Below are 13,587 nucleotides of genomic sequence, written 5' to 3'. Positions count from 1 at the left end.
CTGGAGTGGGAACTGGGCCTGCCAGCTGATGTGGATGAGACTCTGCCTGATGTCCCAACCTTGGCTGTTCCATCGCCTCGGCAACCAGAAGAGCACGATGTGATGGTGGATCCCGTCACACAGGACCTGTGCTTCCTTGCAGATGCTGTGAAAAGGCAGCTGGAGCGTCACATTGTGCAAAAACAGATACAAAAGCGCTATGGGCTGCCAACCGAGGTCCTGCAATATGAGAAGGAGACCTCTGAAGGCAGTGAGTTGGGGCAAAAAGCGGCTCGGCCTCCCCATCTGCAGAGGCGCACTGGACTGCCCTACCAACCTCCCTTTTGCCAACTGGATAAGAGAAAGCTCAACAGGAATCCCGCAGGACAGCTGCCTCTCCTGCAAGTAGAGTGTCCAGAACCTGTGGAGACAGGCCTGCTAGTGATGCAGGCTCCGTCACCTCCTCGAACACCTCAGAGGTCAGAACGACGTGATGCAACGGTGTTTCCTGTGGTGCAGGACCTGGACTTCCTGAAAGAGGCTGTTAAAAGGAGGATGGAGCGTCACATTGTAAAACTGCAGATACAAAAGCGCTCTGGTTGGCCAACCAAGGTCCTGCAAATGGACAAGAGTTCGGAAGACAGAGCACAGTGGCAAAAAGCTGCTCAGCCTCCCCATCTGCAGAGGCAAACTGTGCTTCCCTGCTGGCAGGCTCATGTCTACTCTGGGCCAGAAATGTTCCTGGGGGTAACACAAGAGAAGCCTCAGGAGCATGGGAAGACACCACCATGTACAAGGAAGCACAGTGGAACATCCAGCAACATGGCCAGCAGAGAGACCGATGGGAAGCAGAAGGACCCTGGGACACAAGGGGATGTGCACAGTCATCCCCCTTCCAACCAGGCACATCAGGCACTGGCACAGAGTGAGGGAGATACCCAGGATCACTCAGGCCAGCTGTCTGACAGCTCCAGCATCTCCGATTGGGACGTGGGGACACCAGAGTTACACCTGATGAAGAGTTTCCCCATGGGACAAGCAGACCTCTCCCTGGAAGACCACAGCAGTTCCAACGAGGACGTGGGGACACCTGGGCTGCAATCAGACTTGGAAACTTCTCCAGTCAGTAGTTCCCCACAGACACAGTGTTCCTCCCCTGAGGAGAGACTCTCAGCTCTGCCACCAACTCCAGAATCGGCAGGGACCAGTCTTCAGATCCCCCATCTGGAACTGCTCCTCACAACCATCATTGATTACTGCAGGGCGAGAAAAGCTACTGAAGACGTGCAGAACCAGCTGCTGGCTTTCCGGCTGGCACAGCCCCCAGGCAACGTGGGGAGCCAAATGACAGATCCAGCAGCCGAGCTCCCCAGTGACTTGCAGAGCCGCGGCCATAGAGGAGCAGAGAAGGACAATGGAAGCGCCCAGGACACAGCTTGCTCCAGCAGTCTCTGCTCCAAGCACAGCAAAGCCCCACACCGCAGCCTGTCTGGCAGAGAAGGCTCCCACACTTGGGCTCTGTCTGATGCTCCTGCCCTACAGGCAGGAAGGGAAGGGACAGCAGAAGACAGCCTTCCACCCGCGGACAGGGCCAAGGGGCAGGAGGGCCAGAAGAGGGCTGCTGCCGCCCAGCAACCACAGCGGGCGCATGTATGTAGGTACGCCACAGGGGAGGTGACTGTGCTGGAGAATGGGAGACTTCTGCCGCACTGGGCTCCCACCACATTTGCGCCACCACGAGAGCAGCCAGACACAGGAGTCCTGGGGCACAGACACCTCCTCTGCCAGGCAGCTCAGCCTCATCCTGGTTTGCTGCCATGGTGCCTGCACCAAGCTCCCAGGGCCAGGCGAGGCCCAGTTTGCCAGCAGCAGAAAGGACAGGAGAGCTGAGGAGCCCCAAGCGAAGAGGACAACGGGGATGGCAATCAGAGCCTCAGTGATGGCACCAGCCTCTTTGGGTGCCTGACCGTGCTCTTCCCCAGTCAGGTGTCCAGAGGCAGAGCGCCCAGCGGGGCACGGACCGAGAGAGCAGCACATCTCTGCCAGGCCTTACGAGGCAGCTGAAACTCTTTCAATAAACTTATTTCTCTCGAAGTGAATTCACGGGAGTCTCTTCTTTCCTGATGTATTCAGTTTAGGAATTACAAAGTTGTGAGCCAGAAACTTCATGGATAGAATGTTGAATCAGTGTTTTCACTTTAGACTAGCCTGTGTAAAGAGGACTGAGCTTTTGTTCACCATTTTTGCTTGCTTCCTTTCCTAATGAGCTCATAAAATAAATTTTTACTCATGTGTTATGTTGCCCTGTAAAACTGAGAGATTCAAACAGACTGAAAACACAGATAATACAGCATTAAGGGCTGCCAACCAAGGTCCTGCAATATGAGAAGAGACCTCTGAAGACAGTGAGTTGGGGCAAAAAGCTGCTCAGCCTCCCCATCTGCAGAGGCCCATTGGACTACCTGCTGGCAGGCTCGTGTCTGCTCTGGGCCAGAAATGATCCTGGGGGTGGTGCAACATAAGCCTCAGGAGCATGGGAAGACATCACCATGTACAAGGGAGCACAGCAGAACATCCAGCAACATGGCCAGCAGGGAGACCGATGGGAAAGAGAAGGATCCTGGGACACAAGGGTATGTGCACAGTCATTCCCATTCCGACCAGGCACAGCGGGCACTGCCACAGGGCGAGGGAGATACTTAGGAGCAATCAGGCCAGGTGTCTGAGAGCCCCAACAGTAAATAGACACAGTAAATAGAGCTGTCCCCAGAGGAGTGTGACAGCCCTCTCTGCTGTCCCCCACCATGATAGTTCCCACTAACCAAGTCCTCTGTTCATCTGGAGCTGTCCTGTACATTGGGAGATGGATGCCAAGGATGAAATAGTTCATCAGTTCAACAGGACAATCGAGAACCTAACAAGATACGTGGATATGTGAGGCCACTGATGAAGGGACAGAGACATGATGGGGTCTCCCACTTGGGGAGGGACTTGGGGATATCCTGAGCCTAAAACCTGAGGGATGATGCCCCTATGGAGGGATTCACCTCTGTGGTGCAGTGCTGACAGTGTTCCCGCTTTTCCTGAGGCAAAGGGAGATCCTGTGTCCGGGAGGCAGGGAGGGGGCTTTGGGCACGCACTGCGTGGGACCCCATGTCCGTGATGCAGCCTGCTGCCTCCTTCAGAGCAGGAGGGAGAGCCCCAGAGTGCTGGGGAGTGCTGGGCTCAGGCTTTCCCTGCTGCTCCTCCTCACACAGGCTCAGCTGTGAGACACCTGACGGCAGTGAGAGCTCCTGGACTTCTGTCACAGCCAGTGGGCCTCTCTGTCCCTTTCAAGACACCCACAGTCCCATCCTGACCAGCACAGCCAGTTCCTCTGCAGAGGTGCCTCTGTCCCCTTCAAGAGAAGACCCTCACTCTTGCATCATGACGAATTAAGCCATTCCCCTTCCAAGCAGGCACAGCAGGCACTGCCACAGAGTGAGGGAGATACCCAGGAGCAATCAGCCCAGGTGTCTGAGAGCCCCAGCATCTCTGATGGGGACATGGGGACACCAGAGTTACTCTTCATGAAGAGTTTCCCCAAGTCTGTGGAGGTGCTGATGGTGCTGAGGGCAGAGTCTGTCACGCACAGCCGCTCCAGCGACAGAGCTTCAATCTGTTCTCTGCAGGGGTGAGGCGTGGCTGTGCTGGGCATTCAAAGCAGGATTTGGCAGGGGGTGCAGGGGAGCCGCCGTGAGGGGAGCCCGGGGCTGCCTGTGCTGCTCACAGATGGTTCCAGAAAGCTCCACAACAGACACACAGCTCAGCCAATCAGAGGAGATTGTGCCGGCTCTGAGCCAATGAGAGGAGTCCGTGTGTACCCCAGAGAACAGCTGTCAGGCTGGGAGGGCAGTGGCAGCAGGGGCAGCAGTGGGGGCAGCAATGGCGTCCAGCTGGCCCGGCCGCCTGGGGCGAGAGGTGTCTGCAGTGAAGTGGTGGCTGTGCATGGAGTGGGGGGCATATTCTCTCAGCTTTTGTCATTTCTGTTTCCCAATACCCAAAACAGTTTTCTGCAATAATTTTGCAGCTCCGCCTTCACCCCCTGCCCGCTTGTCAGCGCTCCTTGCATGGGAAAGATGGTGATCTGTGTGGGCAATCTCGGTGGAGAGGACCAGCATGGCCTTCCGCGTTCCTAAGGGGCTGGGGCTGTGGATGGCCCGTGCTGGGTGAGAACACAGAGAAGAGCAGCAGAAAACGATTTCCACAGTGACGTGGGGCTTCCACCATGCCTGGAATGGGGCCTGGTAGCAATGCTAATTGCAGGGCAGTGGCCTGGGGTGTCATGAATAGAATAGAATAGAATAGAATAGAATAGAATAGAATAGAATAGAATAGAATAGAATAGAATAGAATATAATCATTTCAGTTGGAAGAGATGCTCAGGATCATCGAGTCCAACCATAACCTAGCTCTAGCACTAAACCATGTCCCTAAGAACCTTGTCTAAGCACCTTTTGAACACCTCCAGGGATGATGACTCCAGCACTTCCCTGGGCAGCCTGTTCCAATGCCTGACAACCCTTTCTGTGAAGAAATGTTTCCTAATATCCAATCTAAACTTCCTCTGGTGCAACTTGAGGCCACTTCCTCTCGTCCAATCACTTGCTACTTGAGGGAAGAGACCAACCCCCTCCATACTACAACCTCCTTTCACGTAGTTGCAGATAGTGAGAAGGTCTCCCCTCAGCCTCCTTTTCTCCAGGCTGAACAGCCCCAGTTCCGTCAGCTGCTCCTCATCACACTTGTGCTCCAGACCCCTCACCAGCTTCGACACCCTGAGCCTTTACCCATCATGGCCTCCATGCTGGTGCTTGGGCACTGTCCACCCCAAACAGCACCTAGCTGGATACCTCCCCCTCCAATGTGGGCCCAAACTGGGACAGGACAAGTGCTTGCCCGTGCCGCAAGCCAAAGCTGTCCTGGAGCAGTGTCCTGGGGCAGGGCCAGAGTCAGGACTGTGGCACTCCTTGCTTGAGCTGGGCCAGAGATCCCACGTACACAAAGCACAGGGACTTCTGAAAGTACGTTTGCTTCCTGGAATAAACAAGGGAATATTTGGCCCCAATAATGTCACTAATGGGGGTGGGGGGAAGGTTTAAATACTTGTTCCTGAAACTTCAGTGTATTTTCTGGCTGCCCAGCTGTGCCTGAAGAAGCAGCAAGAGCTGAGCATTGACCACAATACAGACATCCGTTTAACTGGCCTTTGAAAGAGGGAAAGAGGTAGCAGTGTAGTTTGTACCATGGTGTTTCTCATTAGTCTTACTTCATTTCACGTGAATGAATACAAGGGAAAGGTGCTGGAAGATTGATGGGAACACAAGCAGACTTCTCAAGAAGGCAGTTGTAAAATAACTTGCAAAAAGCATCCTAACTGGACAGCAGAATTGTGTTGTGCAGGCTGTATTTTCCCATTCGAAAAACTGAGGATCAGTGTAGGAACCCCCCCAAATGGGATAGTTTCCAGATCTCTTTTTTTTCCTTTAAGAGGTTTTCTAGATAAATAGCAATGGCTCTTTGCTGAAGGCAGAGTTGGAATTCATGTTGCCCCGTGCAAAGAAAACGTGAGGAGTCTGGGGCAACCTTCTGTTACTCACTGTAGGTAAGGAAGGGGAGGATGGTTTGAAACGTGCCACGGGAGTAACAGGAAAACAAGCTGGAGCAGGCATTAGAGGCAGCGGTGCCGGGTAGGAAGGGAAATGAGCTCAATGCACAGAAAACATGCACTTTCTCACAGCAATTGAGCTTCTCACATTACAGTAATATGTATGTTCCTACCCCACCTTAAATCACCCTTTCCAGGCAGAAGCTAGGGTGAGGACATTGCTTTAGAAAGCAGAATGGACACAAAAGCTGGCTGAGGATTCCCACCTTCTGTCCCCAAATACAGGGACATCACTCCCAGGAATACCAGGGAGCTGCACTGCCCTCTTCCCAGTGCTCGGTTCTCATTAATGTACTTACTCAACAAGCATCTTGAGTCTAAAGGAGCTTCATTTATATGAAAGAGACTTTGTTGGTTGCTGACTTGCAATGGGCCATGTGACACCGGCCTGGAGCAAATCAGTAAATTCAGAAGCCAGGCTAATGCATGAAGTGAGAATTTTCTCTTGAGAAGGCAAGGGTGGGGCAGAGGACACAGTAATTACATGTTCTTCGTGAGTGCTTGCTTTTCTTCCTTTACCCGAAGTAGCTTTGGAGAAAGCTTTCCTATTTGTGTACCTCTCATTTGCACTGCCTTTCCCACCCCCCAGTAATAATTACATTATGAAGCTTTGTCAGTCTTTCAAGGAAATTCATCAGCAGTGGGAGGACAACAGAATCCATGGTTGTTTGATGATGATCCGGGACCCTCTTCTGGAAGCCCTGAAGAGTGAACTGCAGTTGTCACAGGCCAAAGCTTGATGCAGAGTGGCCCCACCAAGTCACACGTTCCAAGGGGTGACACTGTCCTCTTTCTCCTTCCCCTCTAAACTCTTCAGCTTTACTACCTGTGGCAGGATGCAAAATCCCCTCCCTCCTTCATCATGGAAGGAGTAGACATATCTCCCTCTCTCTCTGCTACTTGAGGCTAACAGCTTCTTTTGTTTGGCCCCAGAGCCCCCTCGCCAGAGCCACTAGGAGAAGGGAGTGCTGAGGCGCCACTGAGCCGCTGGGCGCCTGCAGCCAGTGTGGGGGATGTTTGGAGGCTTCAGGGGCACCCACAGCCAGTGTGGGGGTGCAGAGAAGCCTCTAGAATGCCTACAGTCAGATCTGATCAGCCTATAAAAAACAGGACTCTCGCCGAGACTCCGCCCATTGTCGCAGGTGGAGCACGAGTGAGATGCTGCTGCCGAGAGCCGCCCCAGGATGGAGACTCCACTTGCCTTGCTGCCACGGGTGTGAGTAAAATTTCTCCTCGCAGGATTGCAAGTGTATTTACTTTCCGTGCACATATGCATGTGTAACTTTCTATGCTCAATATGAGCATGTGTAAAATTAATCCTCGCAGAATCACGGGTGTATTTTCCTCCTGTGCTTCCACATAAGCACATGTAACTTTCCATGCACATTTGCATGTGTACTTTCCGTGCTCAATATGAGCACGTGTATAAATTAACCCTCGCAGAATTGTGAGTGTATTTTCCTCCCGTGCTTCCACATAAGTATGTGTAATATTCCGTGCACATTTGCATGTGTATTTCTCCTCGAAGGATTGTGAGTGTATTATAAATTTACCCTTGCAAAGAAAGTGTACACTTTCTGTACTCACTACGAGTACGTGTATCTCTTTAAAATAATCCCACATTGTGTTCAGGCAAGTGTGTACTCTTTCCAGACTCAGGGACTGCTCCGGTCTTGTTTTGGGTGAAGCCACGTGCATACACACTGTGGACCTCCTGAATTATTAGTTGCTGCTCCTTAATAATTTTTCTCAACTGATATCCGAACCTGTATTTAAGTCACTTTGGAGTGCTAAAACCCTGTTTCTCACTGGTTTAATAAAAGTTGTTTAGGACCCTGTTGTCCCTTAAACTAATCGGGGTGCCTCCGTGACACTACCTCTGAGAAGATCTGGAGAGGAAGACTTGGAAATTGAATGCAGAGTCCATACTAACAAGGGTGCCCTTGTTCCTCATGGGCCTAAAGTTGTTATAATCACAGAGCCCTAAGTCATTATTTGGCACCACCTGCTTTGCCTCAGGTAGCAATGAAATAGTGTGGCTAAACACTGTAATAACGTGAGTACCCCCCCCTCGCCCCCTGCCAAGAACCACTGGTTTAGAAACACTGTCTGACTCAGCTCTACCTGTAAGACCTTGGTAAACCATGGTCCATGGAGGTGGGGGAGGTAAGAAGACTGCCAGAGGAAAAGCTATGATGCATCCTGATAGCAAAGTAAACAGGCCAGATGTATATTGCACAATATCGAAGAAAAATGGAACAGAAACCCACCTCCTCGCAATAAGCAGCAGACTCAAAGGCCCTCGGTACTTGGATGTGATTTTCCCATAGACATGTTTTTACAGCCGTGGTTAATGTGTGACTAATCCTTACTGTGGAGTAACCACACAACCACTCCTCACGGCCATGCAGGCACACATAGCTGCGCTTCAGCAGCAGAGGTTTTGTTTGAAAGTAGAAATGGTAACATCCGAAAAGCGTAGTGAAAACCAACACCACCTTTGAACGGGGCTCTAACAATTTACGCCATGCCCAAGAAACTTGCAGCTAGGCTCCAGTTTACATGTATAACAAAAAAGACAAACCACCTCTCAAGAACAATAAACAGTTCAAAGGCTTCTGTTTTCAGGCGGCTGCTATCAAACATTAACAGTAGTGTTTGAGCAGGAAGAGCAGACTCAACCAACATTTTCAAGAGCATATGCAAACTGTCTTTTCCTCCAGTAGTTCATTAATAGCAATAATAATAAAGCCACATTTCTAACCTGCATAAAAGGCAGGTAACATAGCTCCAAAGCAACCGTATTTTCTCCTGTGCCACCCTGAGAACAATAAAACTCCAAGAAGACCTTGACCCATTGCTCTGGGTCAAGACTGAACACTCAACTGCTATTTTAAGTTATTCATAAAGTCAGCTTGAGGCCTGAATGTACTGAATGAGAAAGGACCGATTCCTCCATTGGCAGGGCTGTGTGCTGCATGTAGCTGCATGTACAGTCCTGCTCGCTCCACGTGAGTCCCTGAAGGGCTGGCCAGAACCTGGTAACCACTCAGAGCTGGGCTGTGAGGGCCTCTGACCAGGGAGGAGAGGTTACTAAGATGATTTCTCACTGCCAGCAAAGGTGGCTTTTCAGATATCCTCCAGCTATTGATGGATAAGCAATTAGATGGGCCCTCTGCTCACTTGATTGTGATACATGCTAGCTTTCTGTTTTTATGCACTCTCCACTTTATTCTGATGGCTTCTAGCCTGTGGGTTGTTTTTTTCTTAAATACAATAATGTTCTTTTATAGCCTTTTGAAATTATTTCACCCTTAATCTCTGTTGGTTTGATTTTGTTCTGCACAGGGAATATCTTAAGTTTTAACACTTTAAATCTTTCATCAGCTAAGGCTTTGCATGAGGAAGTCTGGGTGTGTCTGTTAGAATAACAAAAAACCCTTTATGATTCCTTTAGGTCACACATTGGCTGGTGTCACGCAGCGGGGAGTGACATCCAGCACACCGCCTCAGCAGGGCAGCAGCAGGTTTGTGAACAGCATGTGCTCACACATAAGGAGCCACAGCAGCCCCAAGCATCTCCCAGAGGAGCAGCCCCCTGCTCTCAGCACCCTCTAATTCCAAATCTGATAGGAGTCAGGAGCCACAGCTTTGCAGAGAAGAAAGGTAACATCAGCATCATAGCTTGTTCAGAAGCTGCATTTCTCAGCTGCTGCTGAGTTTCTGCTAGCACTCAACCCCTCTCCTTTCAGAAATGTAACCTGTTTTGACACCCTAGGAAAACAACTAGCTAGTCACCTAAGACAGGAGGCCCCAGGGTTTTTTTTGTAGAGAGAGAAATGCGCTAGTGGCATTAGAAGTTTTGTCCATGCTGCCCCAGTCCGTTCCTCAATGTGTCCCCCACCCCTTGGTCACCTGCAGCATCTCCCAGCAATGTGTGCAGAAGGAAGGATCTCGCTGGTTCCTGTCTTTCACTTCTAGAGATAAGGCAGGTGGGACAGGTTTTGATGCTGTGTTTTTGGAAGTTTGGTTTCTGGTATTTTTATGCATACTATTTGGAAATATATTGCATATTACAGTAGAATATATGCCAATTTGGAGACCCCTGGACTGGTGGTGCGTCTTAAGCATATAACTCTCCCCCACACAGGTTCTTGAGGGTCAGAAATGCTTTGATGGTTGGCTCAAACAAATAGGGGTTCATGCTGAGGACCTTCCTATACAACAAAGTGGCTTTAGTTAAACTGGAACAGCTTTGTTCTGAGATCCACTATCTACCCAAGTGCTAATTTTTAGATATTGTCTATTTATTCTTTGCTTTATGCCATTTTGGTGAATCTGTTTTATATTTTATCACATGTATCAGCATCCTGTCATTTAATTTTTCTAGCCATTGAATCCTTTTGTAAGATCCTGCATACTGCTGAGGCCATATCCTTTCTCCCCTCGTTCCTTAGTGCAGGCACTACACTTCATTTTCTTCAGTAAAATTGCTGTCCATTGAGCTTCTGGTTTCATGAGCTAAACACCGCTCCAGAACGCCAAGTAACTATTTGGTTTTGAGCCTCTAACTCATCTCCTGCATATTTCAAGGGTTTTTTGAGATTTGCTGCTACCTCAAACAGAGCAAATTTTACCCAGTACTTTTATTTCACTACTCATTTTCATCAGTATGCACACCAGCCCTGATGAAGACTCAGATAAGGCATTTATGAAATGTCTAAAATAGCTTGCTTCTCAGTACCCCTGTTGAGTGGCCCTCTTTTTGTTTTTTTCCTGTTCTCTATTTCAATTATACAGCCTTTTAGATTTGCTTTAGCTTCCTTTATAGGGTCTAATGCAACCTGACAAAGTGAGAATTGTGAAAAGTCCTCTTCCTCTCCTACTTTGCCTTCCATGACATGCAGTGCATTTATACCCTCCAGCTCATTTTTCCAGAACAAAGAAAGGGTCACATTTTCTGCCAGCCACATTCTCTGCATCTCACTTGTGAACAAGAGAAAATGTGATAATTGTTCCAGCATGGACGAGGAAGAAAGTCAGAAAGCACAGTGAACAGCAATGTGACTCGGGAAAACCCAGGCTGCTCTGTGCCAGAAGACAGAGACAGACTATCCCTCCTATAGATTATTCTCCCCTAGTACCACAAAACTTCTCTGAAGTACACACTGGGGATCAGACACTGTATTTCACTTCACATCATAGAAATTTCCCACTTTCCTCAGCAATTCCTTTTTTCCCCCCTCCCTGTCACCTTCAACTTCCCACATTTGCTTCTACTTTTGTAGTCAGTGATAAAGTCTTGGGAACCTCCAAGGAAGAGAATTCACAGCAGGTAAGACACTGCTATGTAAAACAGTCTACTCTGATCTTACACAAGTCATTTTTACCCAGTTTAAGGGACTGGTAAAGCTGACATACAGTTAGAAAGCACTTTCCATCTTTGTTTAGCTATGGAAGCAAAGTCTTCTAAACTCAGTACTTCAATCCTTTCACCTGATCTCAAAACCACCTGATTACCAAGATTCCTCCAAACGTTTTTCCAATGCAAAACACACAGCCCACACAATTCAAGCATAAGCAAGAGATTAAAAATACAGTGACTAGTTTACAGAACAAAAAACCTCAAGTTTCTTACAGCTCAAAGCTTTGTAAAAGAAAATGATTTTATAAGCTGCAGTAAGACTCACCTAGACATGCAGCAGCTTTTGACATCCCTGTTTCGTGAAGGACATCTTCCTCTACTTCTGTTTTGCTCCATCTCCTCCCACACAAGCCATAGCACCCCAGAGAACTGATGCTGTACAGCAGAATGCTTAGGACAGGCCTGCTCTACCCTCCCTCTTTGAGGTACAATCTCCGAATTTGTCTTGGGAAGTACATTAAGAGAAAGATGTGGAGCTGCCTCTCCTGCAGCCCTTCCTGCTCTCAGACTCCCAGAGGCAAAAGACAGGTAGCAAGAGGGAGCTCTGTAGATTTACAACTTCTTTTTCACGTTTTGGGGATGGTGAGATACTACATGAGCAATGAGAGCTCCCAAAATCAGAACAGGCGTGAAATGCTGCCAAGCTCTAACAGAGATTTCATTCACATCTCCATGACAGCCTGTTCACATCCCACAGTGCTCCCTGCAACCCCAACATCCAGGGCAGGGTGAGAGGGGAAGCAGGTCACACTCGTACCCTTCAAATCCCTCCACATGTTTAGCACCAGAATTCACATTTCACACTTAGAATCCAACTTCCTTAAAGACCTGGGCAGTCTTAAAAATGACATCTACTTCGTGAAGTATTGTATCAGATCAGACACATTCTTGCCAAAATGCCATTTATTGCAGTATACCTTTACACGGCATACAGATAACCGGATGTTGCATGTTCTGTTAAAACTCTTATTTCATTTGTACCACTTAAATAACACAGAATGTCATGTTTGTTTCACAAACTGTCAGTTTAGGCTACCAAAATAAACAAGTTTTTTCCTTTCCCCCTAGCAAGGTCATGAGGTACAACTGAAGTTTACCACTTTCTTTTCCTGTGCTTTACAAGAACCTTTTCATGGATAAACCTATCAAACAACATTTCTACATTCCTATACAAAGCAAAGAATTACAGCTGAAATTAACACCATGTGGTCACTGCATTAACCTATAAAAACTCATTCAGTTAAAAAAAGACATAATGGACTTTGCAGCTTTATTTAAAAACAGCCAGCTACACATATGCACAAGTTTTCTGTGTGCATAAAGAAGAGTTTGGAATCTAGAAGTGTGGTTTTTTTCCTGGGTTTGCAGAGAAGGCACCAATTTTAGCTGCGTAGCAGCTCAGGAGTGTTTCATACTTCATTTAAATTACACAGGTTTTTAAGTTCTACTGTTAATGTGCAACACTTGTACCAACTGTTGCAATATTCTCCAATATTCTCTAATCACTTTCTCTGGCTCAACAGTACAAATATTTACATCAGTTGTAAACACTCCTCTACCCACCCCATACCTTCTGCATTGAGTGATGAGGAACTGAACTTGCAAGAAGCTAACCAAAGGCAGAGCAGAAGTAAGGCTTGTGCAGAACACCACACTCATCTTCTCACTGGGTTTGAGATGCTCTGGAGAACTCCAGACCCTCAGTGAGGCCTCAGTGCCTCACATCTGACAGCACATTGACCACCAAGCTCCAGGACTTTCCTCAGGAGGTGCTTTTCAGCCCTTACTAGTCTGACATCCCTGGAGTTGCTTCTCTCCATAGTGCAGGAACAGCTTCTGAAGAGCCATTCCAGAGTTGTGAGAGTCAAGCACACCAACTGTTGTATATATTTAAGGCCATATACATTTAGCCTTCCTCAGGCTTGTTTGAGATGCTATGTTTCTCTATCCCTTAGCTGCGAAGTCATGATATGCTGCTTTCTACCTTCCACCCCTGTGTGCCAAGGTGTTCCGTGGCATCGACGGCAGACCGCGTTCCGAGACCACCGCTGTAAACAGTGCACAGAGAGGTAGGTGCTACAACGCGCCATCAGTCACCTGGCGACTACACAGTAGCCTGGAATAAGAGTATTTGCAGCACGACAGATGCGGCACCCAAGAAGAGGGAATGTCTGAGATGAGACTGCTTAGAAAAATCTGTTCCTTACCTAAGCCTCAAAAGAGCAAGAGGGTGGTGGGACAATCCAGTGCGACTGGCAAAATGAACTCTCCGCTTAGTTTGGGGGTCTTTGGGGTGTGTTTTGTATCAGTGTATGCACCAACTGCTTAGGAGCTTGTTCTGAGTATGGGATAATGCTTCCAAAATGTAAGTTACTTTAAATCATGTGACAGTCATTTGCTTACCCTGCCCCTCACACCTCTTTTCACTAGAAATCATATTCAGCTTGATGTCTCATAGGCATTAAGTGCTCCAAAT

This window comes from Nesoenas mayeri (genome assembly GCF_963082525.1).
Source record: "Nesoenas mayeri genome assembly, chromosome: 3".
NCBI lineage: Eukaryota > Metazoa > Chordata > Aves > Columbiformes > Columbidae > Nesoenas > Nesoenas mayeri.
Note: the sequence above shows the minus strand (reverse complement) of the source record.